Raw genomic sequence first — 16,517 nt, 5'->3', positions numbered from 1 at the left:
CCTTCGAGCTGGGAAGGATCAGTGGTCTTCAGGAAGCATGTACCTGTTGGAGTCTCATATCCAATGTGCTCCCAAGAGGGGTCCCTCTTAACTGAAGCAAGAGCATCCCAGCCTGAGGGAGGGTGCTTGGAATGTGGCTAGGCCAGACATGTGGACAAGTTCTCAAAGTGCACAGGTCCAACAGAAGTGAAGTTGTTCCTCAATGGGAGAGAGAGGGCATTGTAACTGAAAATCTGGGGTTACAAGGGCTTACCCATCACTGGCAGCAACCTTACTTCCTGTCTGTGACATGGTCTTATAGTACTAGCATGGCACATGGCCCTAGAGTGGCCTGTGATCCCAGTGTCATGTGTGACAGGGAAGAGACTCTGGTTAATGACTGTGGGTAGGAAGCAGAGGTTGACCAGCTCCACTCTGCACCATGTGTATCTGGGCCACACACAACCTCAGCAACCAGGCTGTCTCTGCCCTGCAGAAACAGGAACCTGTCTATCTAAACACTGTACCCAGTGTGACCTACATGTTTTATGCAGAATTTCACAGAAAAAAAAAAAAAAAAGTCCTGGCCCAGAGGTTTTCGCTGTACAGTGACTCACTTATCCTTGTTCCCATCCATCTGTCTGCCTGGCCCCTTTCATGGGACACTGCCCATCGTGGTGGCATCAGGCACAGCACCTACTGTTCCTTGCAACTTTGTGGTGTGTCTTGGAGACTTTCTGGACTTCTCAAATAATATCCCTTCATTTTTACACTTCGTAGCACTCTCAAACCTTTGACTAAGTAAATAAATATTTGAACGCCCAAAGTCTTTAAGTCGGTAAGCTATCAGGAATGTATTTCTTTGCTTCTGTGTACCTTTGAATAACTCAGGATCGCTGATGGGTATTTAATTTAATGCAGTGTAGGAATTCTGTGTGATTTTTTAAAAGATTGATAAATGAAGATGTGCTGAGCAGCTGTCACAATGAACACATCACTTACATCCGTGTGTAGACAAGATCTAATTTGCATTCCAAAGTATTCTAGGGTTTTTGTTGTTTTGTCCTTTGGTGGTAAGTGAACGGAACCTATGGCCTCCTCCTTGCTAGGGAGGCAAGCACTCCAGTCTGAGCAACACTCCCAGCCTTTGCAGAGGCCTATGCAGCACTGCCACTGAACTACACCCCCAGTTCTCTTTGTACTTTGTATTTAGAGACAGGGACCTACTGCCCACATGAGCCTTGAACCCTATCTTAGCCTTCGACTTGTAATCCTCCTGCCTCAGTATGCATCACAAGGTTCTGCTGTATTCTGTTTTTAAGGTTGTTGAAATAGTGGTGTGCACAACCAGTTTCAGGCCAGGCTATTCAAGGTTACACAGTGAGAACCTCACTCTAAAAAGCTTAAGTCACTTCTGTTCCGGTCTCCAAAAGGCAAACACAGTCACCGCAGTGCTGCTTTGACCCATCACCTTATTCCAGCTAGTTCCAGACTACTCAGAAGTTCTGTCCACCTTCTTTGTGTCACTAGCCCACTTACAGTGACCTCCTAGCTGTCTATGAGACCTAGCACAGCCTTTATTGCACACAATAGAGTGAGGGCAAGAACAGCTGCTTACTGTAGCTGGTACACACTGTCCTCACCCTCTCCCAGTTCCTCACTTGCCCATAGAGGCAGATGAGGTGTTCCTGCCCACCAACTGTCCTTGGGGTTGCCTAGCCAACCATGCACACACACAGTCACCATTCTCCAGGTGTCAGTGGGTCAGACCCAAGGGGCACTCAGTGACACCAACCCAGATAGACAGGAAAAGCAAGCAACTGCTTTCAACTCAGGGCTCAGAAACAGGCCAGCTTTCCCTGACTCCAGACAGGAAGGACAAGGAGGAGCCCCGTGTGGTCTGCTGATGGATACTTCCCCCAGCCAATGTGGTTTGAGCCTCTCCTGGGCTCCTGGCGACAACACCCAGGGCTCAAAACCCCCTCAACCTCAAAGTGGCCAGTGTAGCCACAGCAGGGCCTCCTCCCCCAACTTCTGGCATCAGACAGGCTAGAGAATGTGTGCCTATGCTGGGACACTGTGGAATGGCTTGGTGAAAGCTGCGCTAAGTGGTAGCCAGGGAAGAGCTGGCGTGTTGCTGTGGTCACTCTTGTCACATGGTGGCCAAACAAGTGAAGAACTTGGTTGGTACGTGATGATGTATTGAAGGGGCTGCATCCTGTGACGTTGGTAGAGTTGGGTGGTGGCTCATATTGTAGAGAGAGAAGATAATTGCATCATGACTCCCTGGGCAGTCCTGGGGTGTGTAAACTCTGACTTGTACTGTGGTTTCTTTGTAAGAATGCATGTACATGAGCACATGTGTACATCTGTGTGTGTAGGGTGGAGACAGAGGACACTGCCACCTGTTCCTCACTAGGCACACCATCCATCTTTGAGACCGTCTCTCACTGGCCTGGAACTTGCTAAGATGGCTAGCTAGTGCTAGCCTGAGGCTGTCATTTTTTCCTCCTCAGTGGCCTGGGGTTGCAAGTGTGCCACCATGTCTGGCTTTTCCTCATGGTTCTGGGTGCTTGTAAGGCAAGCACTTTCCCTGAGGGACTGTCTCCCTCCTTGTAGAGGGCATCTGTCTCTCCACAGCAGGGTCTGAAGCAGCCTCTAGAGTCACCCGTTTGCCCCACTCAGGTTCTTGTGGCCAACCCCTCTGCACCAAGGACAATGAGCCTTGCAGGCAGCTCAGCGAGACCAGGAAATATTTCTTGTAGGCTTTGGCTACAGTTTTCTCCAAAGCCTCCCCTTGGCTAGCTGTAGCAACCATGGCTTCATCCTGCCCTTCTGCCTCACTCCCTCCTCTTACCTGGCCCTGTCCAATCGGGAGAATTCTGTTCCATGGCCCCATGCTATCCAGCTGTGGATGGAAGTGAGTGCAGGAACTCAGTGCTAGACACACGCTGGTCCTCAGAGCACTGCAGTATGAGCTGGTTCTAGCCAGCTGTCTGCCTTTAAGTCATCTGCTTCCTCATCAGTCAAATGCAGATAATTACAGGTTCTGTGAAGGTGTGGGTCACCTGAGGAACCTTGTTGGTGACTAAGCTGTTACCTACAGATGCTGCCCTCCTGTGTGCAGCCTGTGGTCTTTTTTTTTTTTTTTTTCCTGCTGACCCTGGAAGAACCTTTAAAGCAGTTCCCCAGTGTTGTCCACAGTGGGCAAGCTAGGCAAGCAAGTCTCAAAGAGGAAGTGGCAAGACCCCAGGCACACCCTTTCCTTACTCCCAACACACTCACTCCCGTAGTAGGGAACATGGGTGCCCCGGCAGCAACCTTAGAGCATCTCTAGGCCATTGGGTCGCCTATGTCTTCTCTCCATGGTACCAGGTTTCTTCCTAGGGTTGAGGCCCCTTTGTGCCATTCTGGCCTCTGGGGCCCACACAGCCCTGAGAAATCCCCCTGTACAATGTAGTACCAGTAGGGACCACAGTGGATCTTCCAACAGGAAGTCTCTCCCCAAGACTCCCATCCCATCCCATCCTTGGTCATTATATACCCTCATACCCTCTATAATACTATTAGAGCTAAAGCAATTGTATAACCCTCATCCACCAGCCAATACCTGGCTAGCAGATAGGGCATTCACAGGTCTATTGGAGGTTAGTAAGAGAAGAAGGAAAATGGATAGGGACCAGGCAGGAGGCAGGGCTGGCTCATGCACAAGTGTGTGGCCATGGCCAGCTCAGGCTCAGGCAAGGCCACTCCATCCCCCAGCTCACATAACTTCCGCTCATTTTCTTTTCACCCCAAACAGCTTCTAGGCAGGAGGGGTCTGTGGCAGAGTTAGAAATAGCTGGGGCCTGTTTCCAGCCAAGCAGGTTCTGCAAATGTGTGCTGGGATAATTGAGGGTTGGCTCACGGTCCCACATGGCTCTGCTTCCCTTCCCAGCCTGGACCCAGCCTCTGCCGTGTGTGGGTGGCCGAGCTGCCTCCCAAGGCTGCTGTGTGGGGGAAGGCAGGAGCTCAGCTCCACCACACATTGGGAGTCTGGCATCTTGCCCACTCCTCCTCTCCCAAGAGAAGTTGGACCCCAGAGTCTCCAGTTTCCTTGGAAAGACTGGACCTGGAAGGAGTGGCCTACCAAATGTCCGCAGCAGTCGTGGTGTCATCTCATTCCCTGTGGTTCATAAGGACTACTCGGAAGGTAGTCGGACAGAGGCCAATAGCATTGACTGCAGAGCTCTTGAGATGCAGGTGGCTCTGACCTTGGGTCCCCTTCTCTCATGCCTCTGACCACTCCACAGTCTAGCATGGCTGGGCCAGCTTTTTACATGGGTGCTGGGATGGAACTTGGGTCCTCATGCAGTTTTACTCCAAACCTGTCTCTTGTGTTTTCCTTTTTTCTTTACATAATGTCCCACTGTAGCCCAGGCAGGCCATGACCAAGATCCTCCTGCCTCTGCCTGGACTTCTGGTCCACAGTATAAGCACCATCCTTTCACTAGTACATCTTGCTAATCAGAGGCCTGAGCCAAAGGCCATGCTATGGTGAGGGCTTTGGAGGCACCTCCCAGGTCTCTAGGCAAATGGCTGGACTAACTCATAGCTGCCTGTTCCTCCCAGCAATACTGGTTCAAGGTGCTGGGTCATGGTACTGCTGTTGGGATGTGTGTTGTGGCCTCTGCACCACCAATGGGATGTCTGGCTCAGCCTGCAGTATGACCATGTTGCCCATTACTGTGGTTTTGTCTCTGGGCACAGTGTGACATTTGTTGGGATAGAAGCTGCTTGAGCTACCTGCCTCCCAAAACTGCAGAGCTCCACCATCCCCCAGCAACCTGGCACCCTGCAGTGGGCACTTCCTAAACTATGTGCCCAGCCTCAGGATAGGCATATCACTGTGATTCCGCCTACCGCGCTCTTGCGGAAGCACACAGAGCCTACGCTCAGAGCAGAAAGAACAGGTGAGGAGGCAGTGAGCTTCCACACACCTGCACCCACAGTGCCGGGCTGCCAGAGACTGCAGGTGTATGCATGGGAAATGCAAATGTCCCAGAGACCCATACCCAGGGCCCTTCAGCCATGCAGCGTATGACTCCTGCTGGGTGGGCTCAGGAGAGCCTGGGTCAGTTTCTCCATCCACAGGATAGCTGTGCAAGGGTTTACTCAAAGAACTTGGAGTCTTTTTCCTTCTGTTTCCTAAGTATGCTTCTTGGAGGAAAGGACCATGTATCTGCCAAAGCCCAGTTAATACACACATGATTCATGGACAAATGGGTGCCCACCCCTATGTCTACAGCCCAGTCTCCAGGAGCTCAGCTCAGCTGCTGTGGACTGGCATAACAACACAGTGGCTATGTTTCAATAAAACTTTATTTATGGCACCAAGCTCCGAATTTTATAGAGTGTCTACAGTATGCCAAGTATTCTTGGGGCTTCTTGAAAACTAATACATTTATTTGTAGAATAGCATTAGGTTTATAGAGAAGTTGACAGTAAAATAAGCTTCCCCTGTGTCCTAGCCTGTGCCACAGTTTTTTATACTGCTATCCAATCTTGTCTATGTATGGCCTGGTGCTGTAGTCTGTCTAGTTGCTGGGAATTGTGAAGTCTGTGCTCATTGAATGTTCTCAGTTTGTGAAAATGTATTAAAATCTGTGCCACCACTCTGGTGTCCCAGAGGGCAGCTGCTGTCTCTTAAGTCTTCTGAGTGTCTGCCATCTCCAGCTCCTACAGATCTCCTACCCATAGTGCTGCCATTCTTGGGATGTCCCAAAGGTGGGACCCTCTGGGTACTGGATTCTCACACTTGAGACTCCTCTGGGTCCTTTCTGGGCTGTTTTTATATTTGCAGAGATAGAGATACAACCCAGGGCTTTGTTCACATCAAGCCAAATGCTCTAACCTTGACCTACATCTCGAAGCCCCTCACTAGGGGTTTCTGGGCAGGTGCTCAGTGAAAGCACTGAGTTTCAAGTCCAGCCTTTAGAGTTTTTTGAGATAGAATGTCGCTCTGTGGCTCAGGCTGGCCTCAAGCTTGCCATCTTCTCCCCTCCCTTCTCAGTACTAGGTTTACACCTTGCCTATTGATTTCTTTCTATTGCTGGTGTTGGTGTATACCACAAGTGCTATGTCCAGTCACCTACTGAAGGATGTCTTCTATGTCCAGTTTTGATCCATTAGGAATGGGCTCCTCTACAAAGAGCTTTAAATGCATTGGTGGCTTAATAATATACAGTCACTTGCAGTTCTGTTGATGCAGAGACCATAGTCTGCCAGTCTCTGACCTCCAGAGCACGCCCATTCCCACATCTACGCACCGAGCAGTTGGGGCCTCTCTGCAGAGCAGAAATGGCCCTGGGGCTGGGCTACCCTCATCTCCTGCTTTGGTTCCTGGCACACTCACTGTCACACATACATACACACATGTACACATACACTTGGCCTCTGTCTGGTCCACTGGTGCTTCCCATATGGCACCCGCTTCTCAGAAGTCAGAAGAGCAGGGTCAGAAAGTGGTGGAGATGACGTGGGTTCCAGTGGGAACTCATGCAGCTGAGCATGTGCTGCTTCAAAGCTGGGTACTATATGCTCAGTGTCAGTGTTTGGAGAGTGGCTGATGAGCACCAGAGCCCAGGAGCCACCAGTGCCCAGTAGTTATTGACAACCCCACATCTTCCTCAATGAAGTGTATATGGGCTGTGTTAGTTATTTTTTCTCATTGCTGCACAGAACACCTAACAGAAGCAGCTTAAGGCAGGAAGGATTTAGTTGGGCTCACAGCTTCAAGTGATACAGTTTATCATGGTAGAGAAGGCATGGTGTTGGGGAGGCTCTACCCATAGTGCTAAGAGTGTGAGATGGCTTCTCCCCACATCTTGGTGGGTCAGGGAAGCAGAGAACTCAGGATGGAATGAGAATTAGGTATAGCCTTCAAGGTATGGGCCAGAAGTAGAGCCCCTGCCTAGAATCCCCCAGTGAGGGCCTGGGGCATGGCTCAGTGGTAGAGCCCCTGCCTAGAATCCCCCAGGGAGGAGCTGGGGGCATGGCTCAGTGATAGAGCCCCTGCCTAAAATTCCCCAGTGAGGGACTGGGGTGTGGCTCAGTGGTAGTAGCCTACAACCACCCCATGTCTTAAATGTTCTATACCCTCCCAAGAGAGTGCCACCAGCTGGGGACTAGGTGTTCAAACAAACTTGTGGGGAGCATTTCACATTCAGACTCTAACACGGACATTCTAACACAGGGTGATGCTGGACTGGAAGTAGGAAGAGACCCTCAGTTTACAAGCTCTGATTGTTCTCCAGCCTCCCACAGCCCATCAGTGGTAAATACTTCGGTAGCAAAGTTGCTGGGTGTTGTGTGCCAGGCAGTAACTGGGCCAGAGGCTGAGTTACTTGATATCACACTTCCCATGGCTCTGCTCACCAGCTGCTGCCCTCCAAGGCCTTGGAACAGTGTATGTGCCTGGTTCCATGTGCTGCAGCCCCTTAGTGCCTCTCTATATGGGGCTGCAGGTTCCTTGACTGGATACCATTCTTACCAGCCCTGTGCTCACTGTTCCATGATGAGAGTGGCCATGGCCCCTGCCAAAGAGGTGTAGGCTAGCCAGGCAAAGGCCTGCATCCAGCTAGGGTGGTATATGGGCATGGGCTGAGATTTGCTCAGGGTTTATCGCTCCCTGATGAAGCTTTCGCATTTCCACTGTAGTGTAGATGTGACCTTCATAGCTGCCTTGCCTCTGCCTTTTGAAGCAGCCTTGTAAACACGCAGAGCAAATTTGCCTGCCTGCTATGCTTCCTCCATCCATCCCACACAGATCAGGCATGACGCCCCAGGTTCCCAGGGAGGTACAGTTGCTCATAGAAGAAGCTCTGAAAGTCTTGCTGTCGTGGCCCTGAGTCACCCGCCAATGCCCTACAGGAAGCTTAGCCTCTGAGGTGCTCCAAGTCCACTGGGGTAAGGTGCTACAGGACAGACAGCGATGGGGAGCAGCTCCAGTTCTCAGAGAGCACTGCCTTGGCCTGGGGCCCTGTGTGGCCATGGCTCTGCTATTATAAACCTAGGGATAGCATGTCTACACTGGCAGGTAGTCCTGCCTTCAGCTCTTTATCATCAATGGTCAGGCCACAGGACAAGTGATAAGAACAAAGTAGGGGAAACCAGGTAGTGATAGACATGCGTCCTTTGTACTACTCAGGAGTCAGGAAGCGAAGCAGTGCATCCATTCCAGGGCAGCACATTGTCAGGCTCACCCACAGCCCCACTTCCTGGACCAGCCCATATGTATGCCTCCGCCTCCTGCAGCTTACACTCACCCAGCCTCCACCTGGTGCTCACACTGTGGGTGTGCACTGGATGGGCCAAGTGCCCTGTCCATCTTCCTCCATAGCATAGCAGGGACAAAAGCTGTGGAAGGTACTCAAAGAACAAAGAGCCTGAGAAAGGGACAAAGCAACCACCCTCAACTTCCTGGTGTGGGCAGAGATTAGGCCCAGGTTATGGGCACCCACAGGACCTCTTGAGAGTTTGTTAGAGGCCCTTAGTATCATGCACAAAGGAAAGATCACTACCACGGGGGGCCAGCTTGAACGTCCTGTCTCTGACTCAGGCTACCACAGCCAAGCCCTTATCCTCTATGTTGCCATGACTCCCACTATGGTCTGCCCCCTCCCTCCGTCTTCCTGGCTCCCACCATGATCAACCCTTTCTCTGTCTGCTGCCGTGACTCCCACTGTGGCACCCACTGTAGCCCACCTTCTCCACCTCCTCCGCCTGGCTGTGGCTCACCCCAGCCTCAGCTGTTCTGTCTCACAGTGCCTTCCTAAGCAACAGAGCAAGAGGCTGAGTGAGGAATCCTGGGCTCAATAAGGGACACAGAGATTTCAACCTGGGGCTGTCCCTAGTAGAACAGCCAACAGCCTAAAGAGTAAAAGCTGGGAACACATGACCTTCTTTAGCTACTGGCTGTTATTGGTGCTGCTGTGGAAGTGGCAATGGTGGCAGAGCAGTGCTGTCCACCTAGCCAGCCTGCCAGCATGCACCCAGCTTGGCAGATTTCTCACAGCAGTGCCTGTGTCCCGGACACTCCAGGGTCACATTCTAGCCAAGCATTCCTGCTTCTGCCAGGTCACCATAGAGCTTTCTCAAATGTCACCAGATCTAAAAGGGCATCATAAGTGGCCAGGATTAGAGCAGAGTCAGGAACAGGGTGGCCAATGGGGGAGTGCCACCCAAAGATGGGAAGGGTATGTTTTCTGTCTGGTGGGATAAGGAGATAGAGCCTTGGGCATTGCTGGCAGCAGCTGGGACACAGTGGACTGTGACACTGATGGGGTTCCACTCTAGAGAGGGTCTCCTTGCTCACCCAGAAGCTGCCCTCCATGCACATCCGACTAAACTATCTCTCTACCCTCCTCTCACCCTCTTTGCATTCATAGGATCATGGAGACAATGGGGGTGGAGTGACTGTCTGATCACTCACAGGACCTGGCTGTAGGCCAGTGGTTCTCAACCTTCCTAATGCTGAGACCCTTTAATACAGTTCCTTGTGTTGTGGCAACATTCCCCCCACCCCCACCCCCACTATAAAATTATTTTTGTTGCTACTTCATAACTGTAATTTTGCTACTGTTATGAATCATAATATAAGTATCTGTGTTTTCCAAAGGTCTTAGGTGACCCCTGTGAATGGGTCATTTGACTCCCAAGGGGTCACAATGCACAGGGCACAGGCCACTGCTGTAGGCCACTGTGGAGCCCAGAAAGGGAGATTTGGAAGAGCAGGGAAAGGAGTGCTGGATGAAGCAGACCTCTGGATGTAGCTATGTGCCACACCCTTCTTGTACTGCTCTGGGTTTGCCTGTGCCCAGTTTAGGAGCTGGGATTTGCAGCCACTGCTTTGGGAGCTGTCCCTCCCTTGGTGCTGAAGCTGGAATCAAAGGTGGGGTCCTGGCCAGTTGAATGCTATCCCAGGTACCAAGCACCATGTTGGCTACCGCTCCCACCCCTGGCCACTGCTAGAAGGAACACTGTCTGAAGAGAGGCTGCCATGAAGGTTTATTCTTTCTCAGAGCTTGCAGCTTTGTACCGATGTCTATGGGGTAACTCAGCTTCCTCACTGCTCCACCCTGTACCACATGCGACCTGACCTTTCTGTGTAAGCAAGAAGGGCCCTCTGGTCCCTGTGTGGGGGCAGTTCATCCAAAAGTGGGTGACAGGCAGCTGTCCCAACAGGCCCTGGGAGAGACAGAACGTTGGGTAGAGAAGGCAGTCCACCGCTCTTGCCCTCCCTCTTTCCCCCCTGACAGGCAATCAGGCCCATTCACAGGCTCCTGTTGGCAGAGGCCGGCTTCTGGAGGCTTCCTGTCTGCCAAGATAACAATGAGATCTAGATAGACACTTTAATTTGAATTTGCCTTTTTGGGTCCCCTGAATTTCAAATGGAGTTGTTAAGAACGCACACTGACTTCAAAACCTGCCTCATTCTTCAGTTGAGTTGGCATTGCCTACCAGGCTCTGGGATCTCAGTGGTGCAGGAGGCAGAGTGCCCTGAGACCCCAGCAGCAGACACATCCACTCTTAGGGTGGGGCTAGGTTCAAGAACAGCTCTACAACAGCAATCACTAGGTCTGTTTGAGGAGCAGACCTGCCTGGAGCTAGTCCTCTGCCAGCAGCACAGGACAGGAAGGCCAGTGAGCTTGGCTGAAATTGTACAGGTGGGCAAAGGATGAGTTCATGGTACAGTGAGTGCTAAGCCCCCCATAGCATACCCACCCAAAACAGCCGTCTTCCTCCAAGGTCAACAGCCATGACCCAAGATGTAGCACAGTAGAGAGGAACAAACTGGTTTGGGTAGCAGCAGTTTGTGCAGCAGCCCTCTAGTCAAGGAGGCTGTGCATCCTTAGAACTGAATCAAGGCACCTGGGGTGAGCCCCACCCCCTGGGTATGGGTTCATTTCCAAAAACCTTGGCAGGGATCCATTCCAAAGCTTTTAAAGAACATCACTGGGGATGAGATGGGGCTGTCCAAAGATCTTGGGTTAGCCTATGCTCAGATTGCCTCTTTCCTAGTGCAGCCATAGTCTCTGTATACATAAAGGCCCTGTAGAGACTGAGGCAGGAGAATTACTGCAAACTCAGGTCTAGTCTGAGCCGCATAGTTCCAGGCCAGCCTTAGAGAAAGACCTTGTTTCATTTAAAAATGGACAGGGAGCTAGGGAAAAGATAACCCAGTCAAACCTGAGGGCCCAAGTTCAGTTCCTAGAACCTATGTTTTATTGCACATGATTTTATTACCAACAGCAAGGAGGCAGAGACAAGGAGATCCCTGGGGTTCACTAGCCAGCCTTGCCTAATCAGAGAGCCCCAGGTCCCAGTAAGAGCTGGTCTCAAGAAACAAAATGGATGGCTCCTAAGGAAAGACATCTGAGGTTTCCTCTGGCCACCACATGCATATGCACACATGAGGGAACTTGAAAGTCTGTGACAAAAGAGGTTGCCAGCCCCCAGCCCCAGAGCTGGAGTTACAGGCCTTGTGAGACGTCACTTAGGTGCCGGGAACTGAACTCTGGTCCTCTGGAGAACAGTAAGCTATCTCCTCAGACCCTGTTAGAACTTTGTAAAGAGGTGGCCTGTGGTCCAGAAGTAGCCCTGTGCTGATGGTTTGCAGAGCCTGCTCTGGACTTGCAGTATGCAAATTACCAGCCTGGGTCCCTATAAATAGCATCGCAGCACTTAGCAGATAGAAAGCAGCAGCCTACCGAGTCTTCTCACTTATGTGTAACTTCTGTCATGCCTCCATATTATTAGTGTGCTTTGGAGAACCCATTATCTTTTGAATCTCTCTTTTCTTCTTCGTTTTTTAATCTTCTGCATTTAAATGCTTCACAAACACCTTTCAAGTATGCACACATGCTGACAGTCCCACACCTCCCTGGGCTGATCTTTGCTGTTGTGCAGGAAGACCCTCCTAACTTTGCTCGTAGGTGGGTCTGCTAGCAGCCCATCCCCTCCCTTTGTCCACAGTGCCTTTATTTCATCTTCACTCACACTGAATCTGAGAACCAATTGACGGTCTTGTTTTCTTTTAGCTTCTTGACTTGTTTTTTTCTCTCATTTTCTGACTCATGGGTTCTGATGAGAAGTCTGCTCACAACCTCACCCCATCCTTGCACAGACTCTGGCTCTTCCTGCAGCTGGCTTTATGGTTTCTTTTGTGTTTGTCTTGTTTATTGTTAGTCTAGCTCCTTGAGTTTGTGCATTTATAATTGAGCAAATTTTGAAGATTTTTAAGCCAAGTGTGGTGGCACAGGCCTGTAATCATGGTTACATGGGAAGCTGAGTCAGAGGGATATAAGGTTGAAGGCCATCTTCAACTCCAGAGTGAGTTCAGTGCCAGCCTGGGGAACTTAGTAAGTCTTTGTTTCAAAATAAAAAGTAAGAGGCTGGGGAGATAGCTCAGAGATAGAGATGTTTGCCTCCAAGCCTGATGACCGGATTCTATCCCCTGGATTCACATGATGAAGAGATTTGACCTCCACATGTACACCATGGAGCTTGTGCCAGCCCAGTAAACAAGTCAGTAACGTCATTTTAAAAAGTAAGTGAAGTGTGTGTGATACAGTGGTAGACACTTGCCTAAAATTCTCTAGAGAGGGACTGGGGATGTGACTCAGTAGGACAGCACCTCTGTAGAGTCTAATAGCAAGGAGTTGGGGACACAGCTCAATGATAAGGGGTTCACCTAGCATGTGTGCACCCCTGGGATCCATTTCAGCAGTACCAAAAAATAATGAGAAGAAACCGGGGGAATTCAAGTATTCTCCACACCCCTCTTAACTCCTGCAGCACCAACTTTAGCTCTAGGCAGCTTTGGCTGCTCGGCTTCAGCATAGTGCTGCTGAGTCAGCATTCTTTCCCACCTGTCCTCATACTTCACTCTCCATGTCTCTGATGTGAGCTTTGTTGGTGTTGACCTTCCCCTCTGGAGGGGCTGATCTGCTATTAATCTCACTCAGTAGCATTTTTATTTCAAATACTGTTTTTCATGTTTAAAGGGCCTATATGGTTAGAGCCAGGCCTGGTGGCACAGGCCTGTAATCCCCAAACTTAGTAGCCTGAGTCGGGGGAATCCCAAGTTCAAGGCCAGCCTGGACTACTTAGCAAGAGCTGCCTTGGTACTGGGGAGATAGCTGCCTTAGCCAGTCACATTCTCAGGGGACTCCCAGAAACTATGGTTTTTAAAAAGCCAGGCATAGTAAAGAGCCCTTTGCATCCCGGTGCTGGGAAACCAGACAACCGTGGGCCCCTTGCAGTTTCCTGGTCTGCCAGCCCAGCCTGTGCAGTAAAGTTCCAGGCCCATGAGAGACAAAGGTAGGGTGGTACACACCTGTAACCCCAGCACTTGGAAGGCAGAGGCAGGCGATCTCTTCCAATACCAACCTGGATCTCCACAGTTAAGTTATTGCTCATAAGGTTGAAGGGCAAGCACTTGCTGGTTTGGTTAGAATTTGTTGGGTGGTTCTGGGGTCTCATTGGCTGCTCTTGGTAGAGTCTCTGCAGGCCCCATGGAGACCAGAGAGCCTGTTCTCAAGTGTTCCATGTGGTATGTCCACCTGCCACAACCACCACCCCCCACCCCGAACTGCTTCCCAGAGAGATTGAGGGAGAAAGGGCTGCACCAGGATGGGAGCTGTGGCAAGCACCCATAAGTGGCATCCCCGACTCCACCCCCTGGCCCAGCTTGTCTCTTTATAAAGTCATCAGCCCTATTGGATGCTGCCTCTCTCTCTGGCCACATTTGCCTCCTTAAAGGACCTGCTCCCAACCACCATCATGTTGGAGGAAAGGAATTGCTGTCAGAATTTCAGGGGATACAGAATTTCAGGTAACTCCAGCCCTGACCTGTTGCGTGTATGCCCATTTGTATCCCTCAGTGTCTATACAGGCAGACACTCCCTGTGTAGAAGAACTGCATGGTAGATAGCTGTAAAATGGGATTGTAGCATAACTTCCAGGGCCTTTCTGAAATGTCCTTTTCTTCACTTGGACTTTTGGCCATACTGCCCACTCACCACACATCCGTGTCTAGCACACCTGTTCTCCACACACCATCTCTCTTCATCTCTGCACATCTACTGGAAGGTTCTGAAGGGGGAGCCATCAGTGAGCAGCCCCAGAGGATAGAGTCAGACCCGCCCGTGGGGCTTACGCAGCCCATCTGACCAGCCTGCTGCTGGGAGAACTGTCTCCTGACCGGCAGAGGACAGTTCTTTGTTGGTCAGTTGGCCCTTGCCTCCCTCTGAGCTGGGAAATTCTGGAGGTGGATGATAGAGGCCGTGGCTTCTCTGCAGGACCCAGAATGTTAGGGGAGCTGCTTGCCAGTGTGAGTGGGACAAAGGTAGGGTCTCAGCCTGACAGGACACAGCCTGGACCACTGCATACCGGTTACTGTGGCCTGATAGCCATACTCAAACCCAGCCCTCAGGCTGCTGGGCCCTGTCCTCAGTGGCCGCACCACACCTCTCTCTGCCTGCCCTACACCACACCTCTGCCTGCCCTACACCACACCTCTGCCTGCCCTGCTACAACTGTCCAGTGCTCTCAGATTCAGGCAGGAGGCTCCAACTGAAGAGTGAGCAACTAGCATCCCACCAGATATTTTTCCTTCCTGGGTAAATTTCCATCCCACCAGGCAATCAGCAACAGGCCACTGGTGCAGGTGACATCAGTCTGTGAAAGTAGCTTGGTACCCTTCTTCTTAAGGGAGATATACTCCACCACAGCCCTCTGCGCCATGCCCTGTGACCTTTGGGGTCTAGGGCTTCCATCTCCTCCTCCCCCATCTTGTCAGCCAGTACAGCCCTTTGTACGTGTTGTTTGGTGCCCTGACCTTAGCCATGTGATAGTGCCATTGTACGTACACTCCAGTGGAATGATCTCTTCTCTGTTCTCCAGCACCATCCTCAGCCAAACCCATTTGCACCCTAAGCTCGCAGTTCTTAAGCCTTCTCTTCCCCAGACACTGTGTGAGCAGCAAGCTCTGCCCTCCATCACACCACTGATGTCCTGACTATCAGCAAAGTGTCACCCTCCTGTGGGTGTCCGGAGGCCAGCCTCACCACCTGGACCATCCTAGCTGAAAGCTGAAAGCTCAGCCACCAGCAAGGGTTTGGGACTCAAAGAGGGCCCTCCCGACCCCTAACATGTCTGCCATGCTGGGCTCTGAGTCCTCCACTGAGGGTACCTGGATGTACCTCCAAGGTTGCAGTTTGTAGCTTCATAAGTTCTAAAGGATAGCAGAGGTCTCTGAACCTGGGGCAGAACAGGGGCTGGGTTCCCATGCAGGGCAGGGACAGTGCAGATGTCAGCCAGAGCCTTCCTTCCTTCCTTGGAGACCCTTCCAGGAGAACTAGCTCAATGCTGCTACATCTGGGCCCTAGTGGCGCCCAGGCCACTACAGTCCTTGAAGAAAGCCAAGGAATTTCAAAAACAGCTGGGTTTTGGGCTATAGACACCCTTGCTGGCCTGAGCAAGGATGCAGGAGACAGACAGCTCCGTCCCCAACTTTGTCATGGTGCTTCTAGTGGCTCTGGGAAAGGCTGGTAAACCAGCTCCCGTGCTGTTGCCTTCATTTCTCATGTCTGCCCTAGGCTGACCACAGTCTTTTTAATCCCCCTGCTTCAGTCCCTGAGTGCTTGGATTCCAGGTGTACTCCTGTTTACTCCCTGTCAAAACAGTGAGTTGGCAAGCATGGTGGCTCAGCCAGCCCCAGCACAGAGCAAGAGCCTGTCTCCAAAGAAAAATGCAAAGAAGCAATACCCTGCTGCTTCAGTACAAATAATGGCATGTTTGTGCCTAAGTTTCTTTTCTGTTGTTATAATAAAATACCCTTGATTTAAGGTTGAGAATGGTTGTTACCACTCACAGTTCAAGGGTGCATATAATGATGGGGAAGTCAAGACAGCAGCTGGTCTCAGGGCAAACCACACATCAGGAAGCAGAGAGAGGTGACCCCCTTGCTACTCTGTCCTTTCTCCACTACAGTCCAGGATCCCAGCCAGGGTATGGTGTCGCCCATGGTAGGTTAAGTAGGTCTTCCCTCTTCTGGGCAATCAAAATGATCTAACAGACATTGGAGCCCACAGTTTTGGTTCCCTGGTGATTCTAGACTGTCAGGTTGACAGCACTAACCACCTCAGTTAGTAACTGATTCAATAATATACGAATGTTTAAAGAGTAATTCCAGCCAAGACACAAATGCTAGTTGGTAGGTGTCTTAGTCAGGGTTTCTATTCCTGCACAAACATAATGACCAAGAAGCAAGTTGGGGAGGAAAGGGTTTATTCAGCTTACACTTCCACATTGCTGTTCATCACCAAAGGAAGTCAGGACTGGAACTCGAGCAGGTCGGAAAGCAGGAGCTGATGCAGAGGCCATGGAGGGTTGTTCTTTATTGGCTTGCCTCCCCTGGCTTGCTCAGCCTGCTCTCTTATAGAACCAAGACTACCAGCCCAGAGATGGCACCACCCACAAGAGGCCTTTCCCCC

At 51.0% G+C, this 16,517-nt stretch overlaps 1 protein-coding gene across 5 annotated transcripts in view; it reads left to right on the top strand.

Moving 5' to 3' along the window:
• The window catches only part of Mad1l1 (mitotic arrest deficient 1 like 1), a 317,003-nt gene that overhangs the window by 259,762 nt on the left and 40,724 nt on the right, over positions 1 to 16,517 (top strand). The gene's annotated exons all lie outside the window — the stretch shown is intronic.

Source organism: Mus caroli, chromosome 5, assembly GCF_900094665.2.
Source record: "Mus caroli chromosome 5, CAROLI_EIJ_v1.1, whole genome shotgun sequence".
NCBI classification, from domain to species: Eukaryota; Metazoa; Chordata; class Mammalia; order Rodentia; family Muridae; genus Mus; species Mus caroli.
Note: the sequence above shows the minus strand (reverse complement) of the source record. Positions and strands in the feature narration are given on the sequence as shown.